The sequence below is a fragment of the Patagioenas fasciata genome, chromosome 1 (assembly GCF_037038585.1).
Source record: "Patagioenas fasciata isolate bPatFas1 chromosome 1, bPatFas1.hap1, whole genome shotgun sequence".
Taxonomy (NCBI): Eukaryota; Metazoa; Chordata; class Aves; order Columbiformes; family Columbidae; genus Patagioenas; species Patagioenas fasciata.
This window is the reverse complement of record NC_092520.1, coordinates 116,899,617-116,913,511: the sequence shown is the minus strand read 5'-3', so window position 1 is coordinate 116,913,511 and position 13,895 is coordinate 116,899,617.

Sequence of the window (13,895 nt, the reverse complement as noted above, 5' to 3'; positions counted from 1 at the left end):
AAATGCAACTAATATGAAGGTTTTAGCTGACAGGCAAATTCACTAAAAGAGAAACTTGTTTTTAACAAAACCAGGACTGGGGCCATAACTACCTCCCTGGGGAGCCTGTTCCAGTGCTCCACCACTCTCTGGGTGAAGAACCTTTTCCTAATGTCCAACCCAGACCTCCCCTGGCACATCTTCCTACCATTCCCTCAGGTTCTGTCATTGCTCACCAAAGAGAAGATATCAGTGCCTACCCTTCCTCCTCCATTTGTGAGGAAGCTGTAGACCACCATGAGGTCTCTCCTTAGCCTCCTCTTCTCCAGGCTGAACAAACCAAGTGACTTTAGCTACTCCTCATACGGCTTGCTCTCCAAACCCTTCACCAGCTTTGTAGCCTTCTTCTGGACACTCTCTAGTTGTTTTATATCTTTTTTATACTATGACACCCAAAACTGCACACAGTGCTCCAGGTGAGGCTGCACCAGTACAGAGTAGAGTGGGACAATCACTTCTCTTGCCCAGCCTGCAATTCTGTGCTTGATATATCTCAGTACACAGTTGGCTGCCAGGGCACACTGTTGGCTCATGTTCAACTTGCTATCAACCAGAAATCCCAGATCCCTCTCTGCAGAGCTGCTTTCCAGCTGTATGTACAGCCAGGATTGCCATGTCTCAGGTGCAAAATCTAGCACTTGCCCTTGTTGAACTTCATGCAGTTGGTTACTGCCCAGTTCTCCAATTTGTCCAGATCCCTCTGCAGGGCCTCTCTGCCCTCAGGAGTGTCAACATCTCCTCCCAATTTTGTGTCATCAGTGAACTTACTTAGTATTCCCCTTATTGTCCTCTAATCTGCATGGTGTGGTCATAACACTAAAAATACCTCATTATTGGGCTGTTCTCTGTGTAGATGTGCCATTGGTGTCCTCTCAGACTTTTTGTTAGCCTCCATCCTTCTCGTTGGAGAAGCAATTATTCTTCCCACCCTGTCAAAGTTCTATATAAAATCAGAGGAGAAACTATAGAACCTATTATGAAAAATCAGAAAATACATCACTGAGGGTTCTCATCCTGCAAACAGAGTTACTCCCTTCCCTAACACTGACTGCAACAACACGGCTAATGCTCAAGGCTGAAGTGTCTGGCTCAAAATGGTCTTTGTAAGAAATACGTTGTATATCTTGTCTGCACACGCTGGTTGTCCTATAATGAGGTTATTCTTTGAGCACAGTGCTGTTGTGGAGATCCACAACAATACTGTGGATGTCGGACGAACATTTCAGTGAGGTCCTGCGGATCAGCCCACCAAAAGGGTTGCCCAGATCTACTCAGTACAGCTGGCCAGCAGATGTATGTGTAATAGTGCTTTTTACTTTTACAGTATTTGTTTCTTTCTGCGTCCAGTTAATACACTTCATGTATTCTAAACCTCTTCACTGGCCAATGTTTTTCTCATGCTATTGATATTTCTTTGCTCAGAATTATTATTTTTATCTTGGCAATGCTAAATTTCCTTTGCTCATAGACCTTTGGCCTTCAATATACCAGTTTCCTAAGACTTGTCTCTTCTTTTTCATATAGGGCTTTGTAAAGTCTGTCTGAAACTAATTGAAAATTTTTAAGGATGATCTACCAAAGCAACTGCTACTGATGTAATTGTTCATGATATTTATACATAAATCACTTCTAAGTATTTCATATGTTTGCACTCAATGATCTTAAAGGTCTTTTCTAATTAAAAAGATTCTATGATTCTATGACACGGCATGTTGAGCTAATTTTGACTCTAGTAGATCACCCTTTACCTCTATTTGTCAATAAATTGACTAAATTTAATTTCAGATGGAAATTAATTTTAGTGATTTACAGATTTACATCTGCTTATTACCTGGTAAAATGCATGTAAAAACCAACATTTTTCCCATGGAAAATGCAATTTCTTTCAAAATCTGCTTCTTAAGGCTCTTCTGAGTAGATAGACTGGAAACTGGCAGGTTAACATATCCCTGTCATAGAAAGCTATCTGAGAAAATAAAAGGAAGTGCCAAAGACCCAAGCTTTCTCTGAAGTTTAGAGATTAAATATCTCCTTTTTTAAAGTTTACATGATACCTCACAGAACACGAGCTGTTTCAAATAGCTTGCTTCAGTTTTTCTGTGCTCACCTCCATGCTGCATTACAGAAGAAGCAATTGTGTATGTTTTCTATACCATTTAAGAAGAGATTCAAGAAAAAACAACGTTAGTAGTACCTAACAGTAAATGATGAATTCTTAACTACATCGATGGAGTTGATATCAAGGGTAAAAAGTATAAAGATTATATTGTTACTGTCTCCTCCTTTTGCTCAGTCAAAATTTTTCTGGCCATTGCAGTCAGGAGGAAAAAATTGATGAGAGAAACAGTGACTGCAGCTCTGCTTATTTACAAAAAAACCAGCAACACTTTAAAAAACTTGAGATAATTAGAAGCATCATTTCAGTCAACACTACGCCCACAAGTGTCCGCAGCCTGTTCCTTGGGATGAAGACCTTAATATTCTTCTCGTTCTCCCTTTCTTCCATGACTTTCTTCTTCCTCCCCCTCCCCGCCACACCCCTTGATGGTGTTTGCTTTTCTCACAGCTACTCACATAAGGGCAGTGATTCTCTGAGTCCTGTATGTGATCCCAGAAATTTTCTTGGGATGGCATGATTCAGGCTTCACACAGGGCTTGCTGTGGGCACCACAGCACCATGGGACTTCCCAAGTTTTACCGAGCTTGATTAATTATTTAGATAGGGGTGGCTTGTCCAAGCATGGAGCAGGTTCTCAGGTGTTAGGGAACAGAGGCACAGCATTTGGTTACCAGTTGAAAAAAATTGCAGTGACATCTACATAGCTATACATGGGCCAAATGCAAACTGGGCTCAAGTGAGGCCCATTGTGTGTGTATTTTAATTGCGTACTGTAGTTTGGCTTAAATATTTTTCTGTGGTTTTGTCAGGAATTATCACAGTATCACAGTATGTTTGGGATTGGAAGGGACCTCAGAAGATCATCTAGTCCAATCCCTCTGCTGGAGCAGGAATGCCTAGGAGAGGTCGTACAGGAACATGTCCAGGCAGGTTTTGAATGTCTCCAGGGACACTGTTCCAGTGCTCCATCACCCTCACTGAGAAGAAGTTTCTTCTCAAATTTAAATGGAACCTCTTGTGTTCCAGCTTGATCCCATTACCCATTGTCCTATCATTGTTTGCCACCGAGAAGAGCCTGGCTCCATCCTCATGGCACTCACCTTTCATATACTTATAGACATTAATAAGGCCCCCCTTAGCCTCATCTTCTCCAAACTAAAGAGACCCAGCTCCCTCAACCTTTCTTCATAAGGGAGATGCTCCACTCCCTTAATCATCTTTGTTGCCCTACACTGGACTCTCTCCAGCAGTTCCCTGTCCTTCTTGAACTGAGAGGCCCAGAACTGGACACAGTACTCCAGATGGGGTCTCACCAGGGCGGAGTAGAGGGGAAGGAGAACATCTCTTGATCTACTGACCACACCCCTTCTAATACATGCCAAGATGCCATTGACCTTCCTGACCACAAGGGCACAGTGCTGACTCATGGTCATCCTGTTGTCCACCAGGAACCCCAGGTCCCTTTCCTCTCCGCTGCTCTCTAATATGTAATTTCCCAACCTATACTGGAACCTGGGGTTGTTCCTGCCCAGATGCAGGACTCTACACTTTCCCTTGTTAAATTTCACCAGGTTATTCCCTGCCCAACTCTGCAACCTGTCCAGGTCCCGCTGGATGGCAGCACAGCCTTCTGGCGTGTCAACCACTCCTCCCAGCTTAATGTCATCAGCAAATTTGTTGATAGTACACTCAATTCCCTTGTCCAAATCGTTAATGAATATATTGAATAATATTGGCCTCAGTATTGATCCCTGAGGCACTCCACTAGATACTGGTCTCCAACTATACTCCGCACCATTGACTACCACTCTCTGGCTTGTCTCCTTAAGCCAGTTTGCAACCCACCTCACTACTCTATTGTCCAGACCACACCTCCTCAACTTAGCTGTGAGGATGCTGTGGGAGACTGTGTCAAAGGCTTTGCTGAAGTCAAGGTAGACCACATCCACCGCTCTGCCATCATCCATCCACCTTGTTACATTCTCATAAAAGGCTATGAGGTTGGTCAAGCATGACTTACCCTTGGTAAAGCCATGCTGACTGCCCCTAATAATCCTCTTATCCTTGATATGCCTTGAGATGGCACCAAGGACAAGCTGTTCCATTACTTTCCCAGGGATGGAGGTGAGGCTGACCGGTCTATAATTACCCGGGTCCTCTTTCTTGCCGTTTTTGAAGACTGGAGTGACATTTGCTTTCCTCCAATCCTCAGGCACCTCTCCCGTTTCCCAAGACTTGGCAAAGATGATGGAGAGCGGTCTAGCAATGACCTCAGCCAGCTCCCTCAGCACCCACGGGTGCATCTTGTCTGAACCCATGGATTTATGGATGTCCAGACTACTTAATTGCTCCCTAACCCAGTCCTCATCAACTAAAGCAAACTCCTCCATTGACCTGGCTTCATCTGGGGTCTCAGGGGTACAGGGTTCCCCAGGACAGCCTCCAGCAGAGTACACAGAGACAAAGAAGGCATTCAGTAATTTTGCCTCCTCTGTGTCTTCTGTCACCAGGGCACCCACCCCATTCATCAGTGGACCTACATTGCCTCTGGTGTTAGTTTTATCTGCTATGTATTTGAAAAAGCTCTTTTTGCTGTCCTTGTAATTCTAAGGAGGCCTTGGCTATCCTAGCTGCTTTCCTACATCCTCTAACAGCAGCCTTATATTCCTCCCAAGTGGCCAGCCCCTGCTTCCATGACCTGTAAACTCTCCTCTTCTGCTTGAGCATGCCCAACAGATCCCTATTCAACCACACAGACCTCCTGACTCCCTTCCTTGACTTCCTACGTGTGGGGGTGCTCTGATCCTGAGCTTGGAAAAAGCAATCCCTGAATGCCACCCAGTTATCTTGGGCCCCTTTACCTTCAAGCAGCCTTGCCCATGGGATTTTCCCCAGCAATTGCTTGAAAAGGCCGAAGTTAGCCCTGCTAAAGTCCAGTCTTGTGTGGTCCTACCACACAAGATGCTGAACTCCACCATCTCGTGGTCACTGCAACCCAGGCAGCCCTCAACCTTTACCGCTTCGACCAGAACCTCCTTGTTAGCGAGGATGAGATCGAGCAGCGCTCCTCTCCTGGTCTGCTCCTCCACCATCTGCATGAGAAAGTTATCGTCAATGCACTGGAGGAACCTCCTGGACTGTGGCTGACTGGCTGAATGGTAATGAATTATAAACAAACACAAAGTTATATAAAACTATTTGTGGCTCTGATGATGTCAGAAATAAATGGGGACAGTTGTTTTATTTTGCTGGAATCAAAGAACAGAAGTAATTATTTTTTCCCTGTCATAATAACACATAATTAACTGAAAAGTAAATATCTACTATCCTTTCCTTTTTTATAATTCCTAACAAACATTTCAAACAGCTTGGACACAAATTATTATATTTTAATAAATACAGTTCACTCACTCTCCACTCCACTTCTGATCTTTAACATTGTTGTTTTGTTGATGTTTTCTCCTGCATCGTAGGTAGTTTTCTCCTGCTTTGTATGTAAAATGCTATGTATTTTTAAAGCTCAAAAAGCAGCTTTCATAGCTGTAATAAATTTAACCTTTTTCCCCCCAAAAATGCTAAGCTTTTATAATTAAGTTTTGTGTGAGTAACCATGCATGTGTATGTTCATGCAGGACTGTCTGTCTGTTCCGCCCTACAAGGTGGTTCCTAAACCTGATGGGCAACCATTAATCAAATTATACAGAGGAAAAGGTCTCATATATTAGGGATATACAATCTTAAGGGATGATATTTTTCATTTGCCCAAAAATTTTAGGCAAAAAGTGAAACAGACCTCCTAAAGAAATGGCTAAATTTTCCAGATTGTCAGTGGAGAGAGGACATAATTACCTTTTAAAGACTTCCAAAGTGAAATGATGTCTGGAAAGGATACATACCTGGGCTTCAGGAATCCCAACCTACTTCTGGGTATGTAATTCTTCTGGCCTTAGAATGCACCTAAACATTTACTCTAGGAATACTGTTTCCCTAAGAAAATGATTCAGCTGCCTAACTGAGGCATCTAATGTAATCTTTCTGCAGGATATCTGAAACTTCATGCAAAGTTGGCTGATATAACACAGGAGCTACAGGAGACTTGTGTCCTTCTGGAGCATCATTTGAGGTTAGCATCTTAATGTGTCTAAAATGTCACTTAGAGCCTTGATGTTGGAACATCAATAGCTCCTCCAGTAAATAAAATTCAGAATTAAAAGAATATAAATTTGGCAGGCTGTGTCCTACCTCAATTTGTTCAGTGCAAACAGGCATTCAGATCAAGGAGACTGCATGAATGAATGGTTCTACTGATAGAAAGGCTGCAGCGTGATCAGACTTTTTCTTAAGCTCTAGAGAATACATAAGAATGTTATGAATGCCACACATATGGAAAATATTTCAACTGGACTTTGCACCTAATTAGATACGAAACAATTTCTTCCCTGACGTGATTTTTTTTTTTTCTTCCTTTCTTTTGGAGTGCATATAAAATAAGTGGAGACAGGACTGGCTCTCCAACCCATTTTTCTTTTGGGCAAATCCTGAGAGACAAAAGGAGAAATCAACAGGAAATCAGGCCTCATGAATTCTGCTCTTCATGGAATTGCCTGGTTTTTTAACTATATTTGTTTGGGGAGAAGAAATTGAAGTAATATGCTCAGGTCTTCAACCTTCATTTGTTTCCAAGAAAATCATATTAGGAAAGAAACTTAGTACTGAACCTTAGGTTGTATTGTAAATATTTTGCAGAGTTCTGAATATGTGAAAACAGGATGTTGTGAACATTCTTGTTTTGTGTACTCCGTTGGAAATACTATAATAATACAAATAATAATTCTGTTTACCTTAAAAGATTTGAAGCCAAGCAAAACACTGGATGTTCCTTGTGAAATGCACAACTGATTGTATTTAAATAATATTATTACAGTATTGGTATGAATTATATGTAACGGGAATAAAATTATGAAACTGTCTCTATTTTGAGGATTTATCAAGGTATTCAACTGTAACTAAGTATCATTAATAATGAATGGCATTTCACTGCCTACAAGGTCCTTGTAAAGGTGGCCTGCAGAAAATAATCATGTCAAGATGGAAATTGCACTCAAGAAGATAAACGCATGTGTCTGACTTCATAGGTGTATATATGAATGACACTAAAAATGTAAGTTAGTATGATGAGGATTTCTTCCCACTATCTTCTATTGATGTTAGAGACACATTGCTTGCCTGTAATGCAGGAATCCTTAGATCATCTCTCTGCTTTGCTTCATTCAAATAAAAGACTTGGACCTTGATTTCCCAGAGCTGCTCATGCATTCCCAAAGAGAAATGCAACTGGGTTATTTTAATGAAAAATAATTAAAAAAAAAATAAATCATTAAATACTAAAAAAATATATTAAAACTCACAACAAGAAGCTGAAATTCATGACTATAGAAGAGCTGAAAAATGAAAATATTAACTGCTCTGATCCAATTGAAGTGAAACTGAGAGAACTCTCTTTCAGCCATTGTCCCTGTGAAATAAACAAATAGGGTTTGAGAATCCATGCATGAATCTAGCATTTCTGAAAATATAGACAGTTATTAGTACTGGCTCAAATCCAGAGAAATGCAACTAGACACTGTGTTAAAACTTCACACAGATCTGCCTGTGTTTTGGCCCACACCACCTTGGCAGTTCCAGCTTTCTCATAACCTCAACCTGCCAATCAAGCCCAGGTGGTTGTTCACTGAGGTGTGAACAGTCCAGGTCAAAATTACCATATTTGTCAATTGTGATCCAAGTAAATATCTGGTGAATAGAAACATTTTAGTACTGTTTTAATTAACAATCAGTCACAAACAAGATATGATTAAACTTCAAGGTTATGTGAGAGGAAATATCCAATTCTTTTATTTCTCTATAATTACAATTAAAAAAATTAAAAATGTGATGTAGATCTCAAGCCTTTAACATTAAACGAGTATTTGCTCAATACTCATTTGTTTTCGGTGGGACTATCCACAGTCTTTGGAAAGACTAGGCAGTCTGCTGAGTTTTGGGACTTCCAAGGATAAAAAAGACATCGTCAGACAAATAATTCCATACTCTTTGCCAATTGTTCACTGTATTTCACTGAAACAATAGTTTTTCTATTTGGCCAACTTAAAAAAGAAATAAATCATTAGCCTTCTTGATTTTGATGCCAGTTCAGGGGATGTAAAAGGGACCCTCAAGGTGAGTTTCATCATATTCATTTCTCACTGTTTACTTCTATACTGAAGAGGACTATATGTGAGACAGTCACCTAAAAGTGAACATTTGTAGAGTGGTTCGTCTGCCATATTTTTGACATCTTCTTTAAGATGAGGTAAATTAATCTCTTAGTCGCGTTCAGATGAATTCCCATTCCCAAGGCTGGACACTGACTGCCTACATACAGGCTTTGAATCATCTAGTATCTAGGAACAGGACATGTGGTTTCAACTGTGAGTCTGTCTAGGGAAACAACTAGTTGATCCTGAAGGTGTGCTAGAGCAGGTGTGTATAAACTTCCAGAGTCCTCTGGACTTATGATGCAGGGTGCCAATGTGACTATGAGCTTCAGTGCCTAATCCCCTCCTCTCCACCCCTCCTTGATAAAATGTAAACATCAACATTCTTTTGGCTCACACCTGTTTGCTGAAACCATGGCTGATGAGCAAGATCATATAATCACACAGTCATGTTGCCTGCCAAGGATAGACAGAGACCCAAGCAAAATTTTGTCCTAAGCCAAATCTAGGCCCAAGCTCACATCTTCCATGAGATTGGAGGCTATGTTAGAATCCCCTTGGCATAGCTGAACTACTAGTTCAGACAAAAATGTAAGATGAATAAGCCCAGAGAGACTCAATGAATGAGAGCTATCAGAGCCCACTGAAGAGGGCATTACAGCTGCTGCTGCAGCCCTGTTGGCTGAGCAGTAGCTGGGAGACCAGTGTTGGACAGAGCCCCAGCCACTTCACATTCTTCCCACATAGCATGTGTGGTAATTCATCTTTATTTTGCTGTATTTACATTTTCTCTGCTAGAATTACTGGTAACAGGTGAAAAACAGGTGAAAAACTGTTTGTTTGTTTGTTTGTTTCAATATGGGAAACAAAATGGGTACTGCCAGGGTTTGAAAAGTAAGTGTCAAAACTAAAATATGTAGTGAGCTAGAATACTGTCTTCTGTCATACCAATTACTTTTGATGCAAAGATATGAAAAACACTTGGTGGGACAAATTACTGTGTCACAAAAACTTGGAACAGTATGTTTCATAGTTAACAAAAAATGACACCCGTGTACTGAAATGAAAATGAGTATTGAAAGCTTCCCTGTGGACATACAATGAAACAGCAGGTAGCAGAGAACAAGCAGTAATGTCCTTGCAAAGTAAATTCAGTTGAGATTAAATTAATGTTTCCTGTGGAACAAAAATGTTTTGAAGCTGTAAAAGTCTCATTGCAGTCTTGAAAGTTGGTATTTGCCCTTATTGCCATTTGCAGCATTGCATTAATTTTCTAGTTTTGTTTGTTTGGGAGTTTTGTTGTTGTTGTTGTTGGGTTTTCTGTTGGTTCATTTTGGTTTGTTATGTTGTTTGTGTTTTGTTTTGTTTTGTTTTGGATTGCTTTTAATAGGCTGGCTAGTTAGCCTTCTATCCAAAAGCAGAGTATATATATTCTTCTGACTTGTAGTCCAGAGGAACTTATTATTCAGATAAGGGATCTACTGCAACTGAGACAGTCTCCTGCAGATTTTTGAAATATTAGAAAGCTGACCCTATATGGGCCAGACCTTCCTAAACTCTGCATGGGGAACAGAGCTGGAAGGAAGTTCCCAGAGGAGTGTTAAACTTCCTTCAGTGGCCAGCTGAACAAAGAGCAAAGGAGACTAGACATATGAATATTTCCTAACTGATGTTGATGTTGTTAGCTGTGTACATAATGACAGAAGAATGGGAGGCATCATATCCATACTGCAAGATATAATCTTTGCTCTAAGTTATGGTGACAGTTCATGGGACAATGTGCTAACATATTTCCAAACTCAACATACACTATGCATACTTACAATAATATATATTCAACTAGTCAAGTTGAAGCCAGAAGGACGTTTTCAAATTAGTTTGATTGTAGTGAAGGATGATCCAGGAAACTACAGACCAGTCAGCCTCACCTCCATCCCTGGAAAGGTGATGGAACATCTTATTCTGGATATCATCTCCAAGCATGTGGAGGAAAAGAAGGTTATCAGGAATAGTCAGCATGGGTTCACCAAGGGGACATCATGTTTGACCAACCTGACAGCCTTCTATGGTGGTATGACTGGCTGGCTAGATGACAGGAGAGCAGTGGATGTTGTCTACCTTGACTTCAGCAAAGCTTTGATACTGTCTGTCACAACATTCTCATAGGTAAACTCGGAAATTGTGCGTTGGATAAGTTCATGATGTTCATGAAGTGGCTGGATGGCAGAGCTCAGAGGGTTGTGATCAGTGGTGCAGAGTCTGGTTAGAGGTCTGTAGTTAGTGGGGTTTCCCAGAGGTCAGTGTTAGGTCCAATCTTGTTCAACCTGTTCATCAGTGACCTGGATGAAGAGACTGAGTGCACCCTCAGCAAGTTTGCTGATGATACCAAACTGAGAGGAGGGGTTGGTACACCAGAAGGTTGTGCTGACATTCAGCAAGACATGGACAGTCTGGAGGACTGGGCAGAGAAGAACCTGATAAAAACCACAAGGACAAGTGTAGGTCCTGCACCTGGGGAGGAATAACCCCAGGCACCAGTGCAGATTAGAGATGGGCCTGCTGGAAAGCATCATTGCAGAGAAGAACCTGGGAGTTCTGGTCAACAACAGGTTGGCCATGCGTCAACAATGTGCCTTTGTGGCCAAGAAGGCTAACAGTATTCTGGGGTGCATTAAGAAAAGTGTGACCAGCAGGGTGAGGGAGGTTCTCCTCCCCCTCTACTCTGCCCTAGTGAGGCCACATCTGGCATACTGCATCCAGTTCTGGGCTCCCTGGTTTAAGAAGGACAAGGAACTACTGGAGGGAGTCTAGCATCAGGTTACAAAGATGATTAGGGGCCTGGAACAACTTTCTTATGAGGAAAGACTGAGGGAGCTGGATCTGTTCAGCCTGGAGAAGGCTGAGAGGGGATTTTATCAATGTTTATAAATGTCGCAGGGGTGGGTGTCAAGAGAATGGGACCAGACTCCTTTCAGTGGTGCTCAATGATAGGATGAGGGGCAACAGGCATAGACTGAAGCACATGAGGAGAAACTTCTTTACTTTGAGGGTGAGAGAGCACCAGAACAGTCTGTCCAGAGAGGTTGTGGAGTCTCCTTCTCTGGAGACATTCAAAACCTGCCTGGATGCATTCCTGTGTGATCTACTCTAGGTGAACCTGCTTTAGCAGGTGGGTTAAACTAGATGATCACCAGAGGTCTCTTCCAATCCCAACCACTGTGTGATTCTGTGATTATCATGAACTTACATATATATGCATATACATATTGTATCATAAGTATATCTGCAGTTATATTCTCAATAAGTTTCATCATTAGTGATAAGATGGCTCTTAGCATACAGCAGAAAGTGTATTTCACACACATAGATTTCATTTGCTTGTGGTACTTCACGGTATCACTATTAAAACAAATAATAGAAAAATAATTTGAAAATACTCAGCTTTAAACTGCAATTAACACATATAATGCAAGTTTAATAGGAGAACTGAAGACAAAATGGTGCTATTTTTATACTGCTTGCTCAAGTGCCTTTTCTAATATATAGTCAAGACTAGTGACTAACTCAATTCAATGAATATTAAAGCCAGCAGACAGACCTGATCATGCAAATATTGGCTAACCTGTCTGAAATAAAGTCATCATGTACTGCATATGATTTCATTTCTTGTATCTGTGAGACTACATACTCTAGTTTCTGACTAACAACTAGCGGAACAGATGCAGAAAAGCATGATATTGGTAGAGATTTCCAGTAGGGAATATTATTTTATTTTATTTTATTCAGAATATTGGCATAATTTCTTTCTTAGAAGTTGAAAACTTTAAGGTTAGTTACATATCTAAACTACCAAATTAAGCAGAGTCTAGACAGTTTCATATTTTCTGAAATCTGATTATTCCCTTTAATTCTAATGTTAATTTCTTTTTCCCCTTTCTGTTTCACACAAACACTAGTTAATTACTGTTTTGGAAAGAGAGGAAGTAAAGATCAAGCAAATTATGGTTAGACATGAAGCAAGTTGTTCTGGTCATTTGATAGCATTTCTAATTTAATGGATTGTTTTCTCTCTCATTCAGAGCAGATTGCACAAGATTATGTGTAATGAATAGCTATAAATTTTCTTTGAATCTAAGATATGTTGGAGAGTTTCATCACCTTCCAGTTTGTAATAAAATATTAATTTGGGTTCATTTACTGATGTTTTGGAGAAGACAAATTACTGTAGTCTAAAGGCCACATTCCTCACTTCCCCCACATTTGGCACAAATGTTGCTGACATTTTAACAATGAGTGTTTGGCAACATATCTTTAGAAGGATCAAACAATAACTTATATCCAAAGAAGTTCTCATGACAGATGTCTAACTGAAAGCTCTACCCTGACTAACTGTATATACATTTATACTCTGCTTAAATCTAGGCTAATCTGGTTAAATCCCATTTATTTAAAATGAGTATTTTTGGAAGCTGAGTCAGAGTTTTAAATAATGAGTGCTTCTCTGCAGTGCTGTGTTTTGCAAGAGATCTCTTTCCAGGTCTTCATATCATTTCTGCTGCTAGAAGGAAATGTTTCTTTTGAAAACAGAGAGGAATTTTCAATGTCTTCATGCATCTTTGTCTCCCCAGCATGAATGAACAGATATATATTGCTGTACAATTTACTGTGTCAGCAGTAATCCAAATTCCACTGTTGTAAATATTCATAGAATATCTACTGTGTAGGTTAACAGTGCAACATAACTCTTTCTCTAATATTGTTGTAGTAACATTTAAGCTGGAAAAAAAAGTGCTATAATGAGGGTTCTTCTGTAGTTCTGACTTATAAAAATAACGTAAAGAACAACGAACAAACACATCAAAGTAAAACAAAACAAATCTCTGCTTTCTGAATTTGGCTGGATCAATGGGCTGAGACCAATTGTATGAAGTCTAACAAGGCCAAGTGCGGGGTCCTGCACTAGAGTCACAGGAACCCCAGGCAGCGCTACAGGCTCAGGGATGAGTGGCTTGAAAGTGGCTTGGTGGAAAAGGATCTGGGAATGTTGATCAACAGCTGACTTAACATGAGCCAGCAGTGTGCCCAGGTGGCCAAAAAGACCAACAGCATCCTGGTGTGCATCTGAAAGAGTGTGGCCAGCAGGACTAGGGCACTGATCTTTCCCCCACTGTACTTGGCTCTGGTGAGGCCCCATCTTGAATACTGTGTTCAGTTTTGTACCCCTCACTACAAGAAAGACACTGAGGTGCTGGAGAGAGTGCAGAGAAGAGCAACAAAGCTGGTGAAGGGTCTGGAGCACAATTCTGATGAGGAGCAGCTGGGGCAACTGGGACTGTTTAGCCTGGAGAAAAGGAAGCTGAGGGAAGATCTTATCACTGTCTACAACTACCTGGAAGAAGGTTGTAGCATGGAGGGGGTTGGTCTCTTCTCTCAAGTAGCAAGTGATAGGACAAGAGGAAATGGCCTCAAGTTGTGCCGGG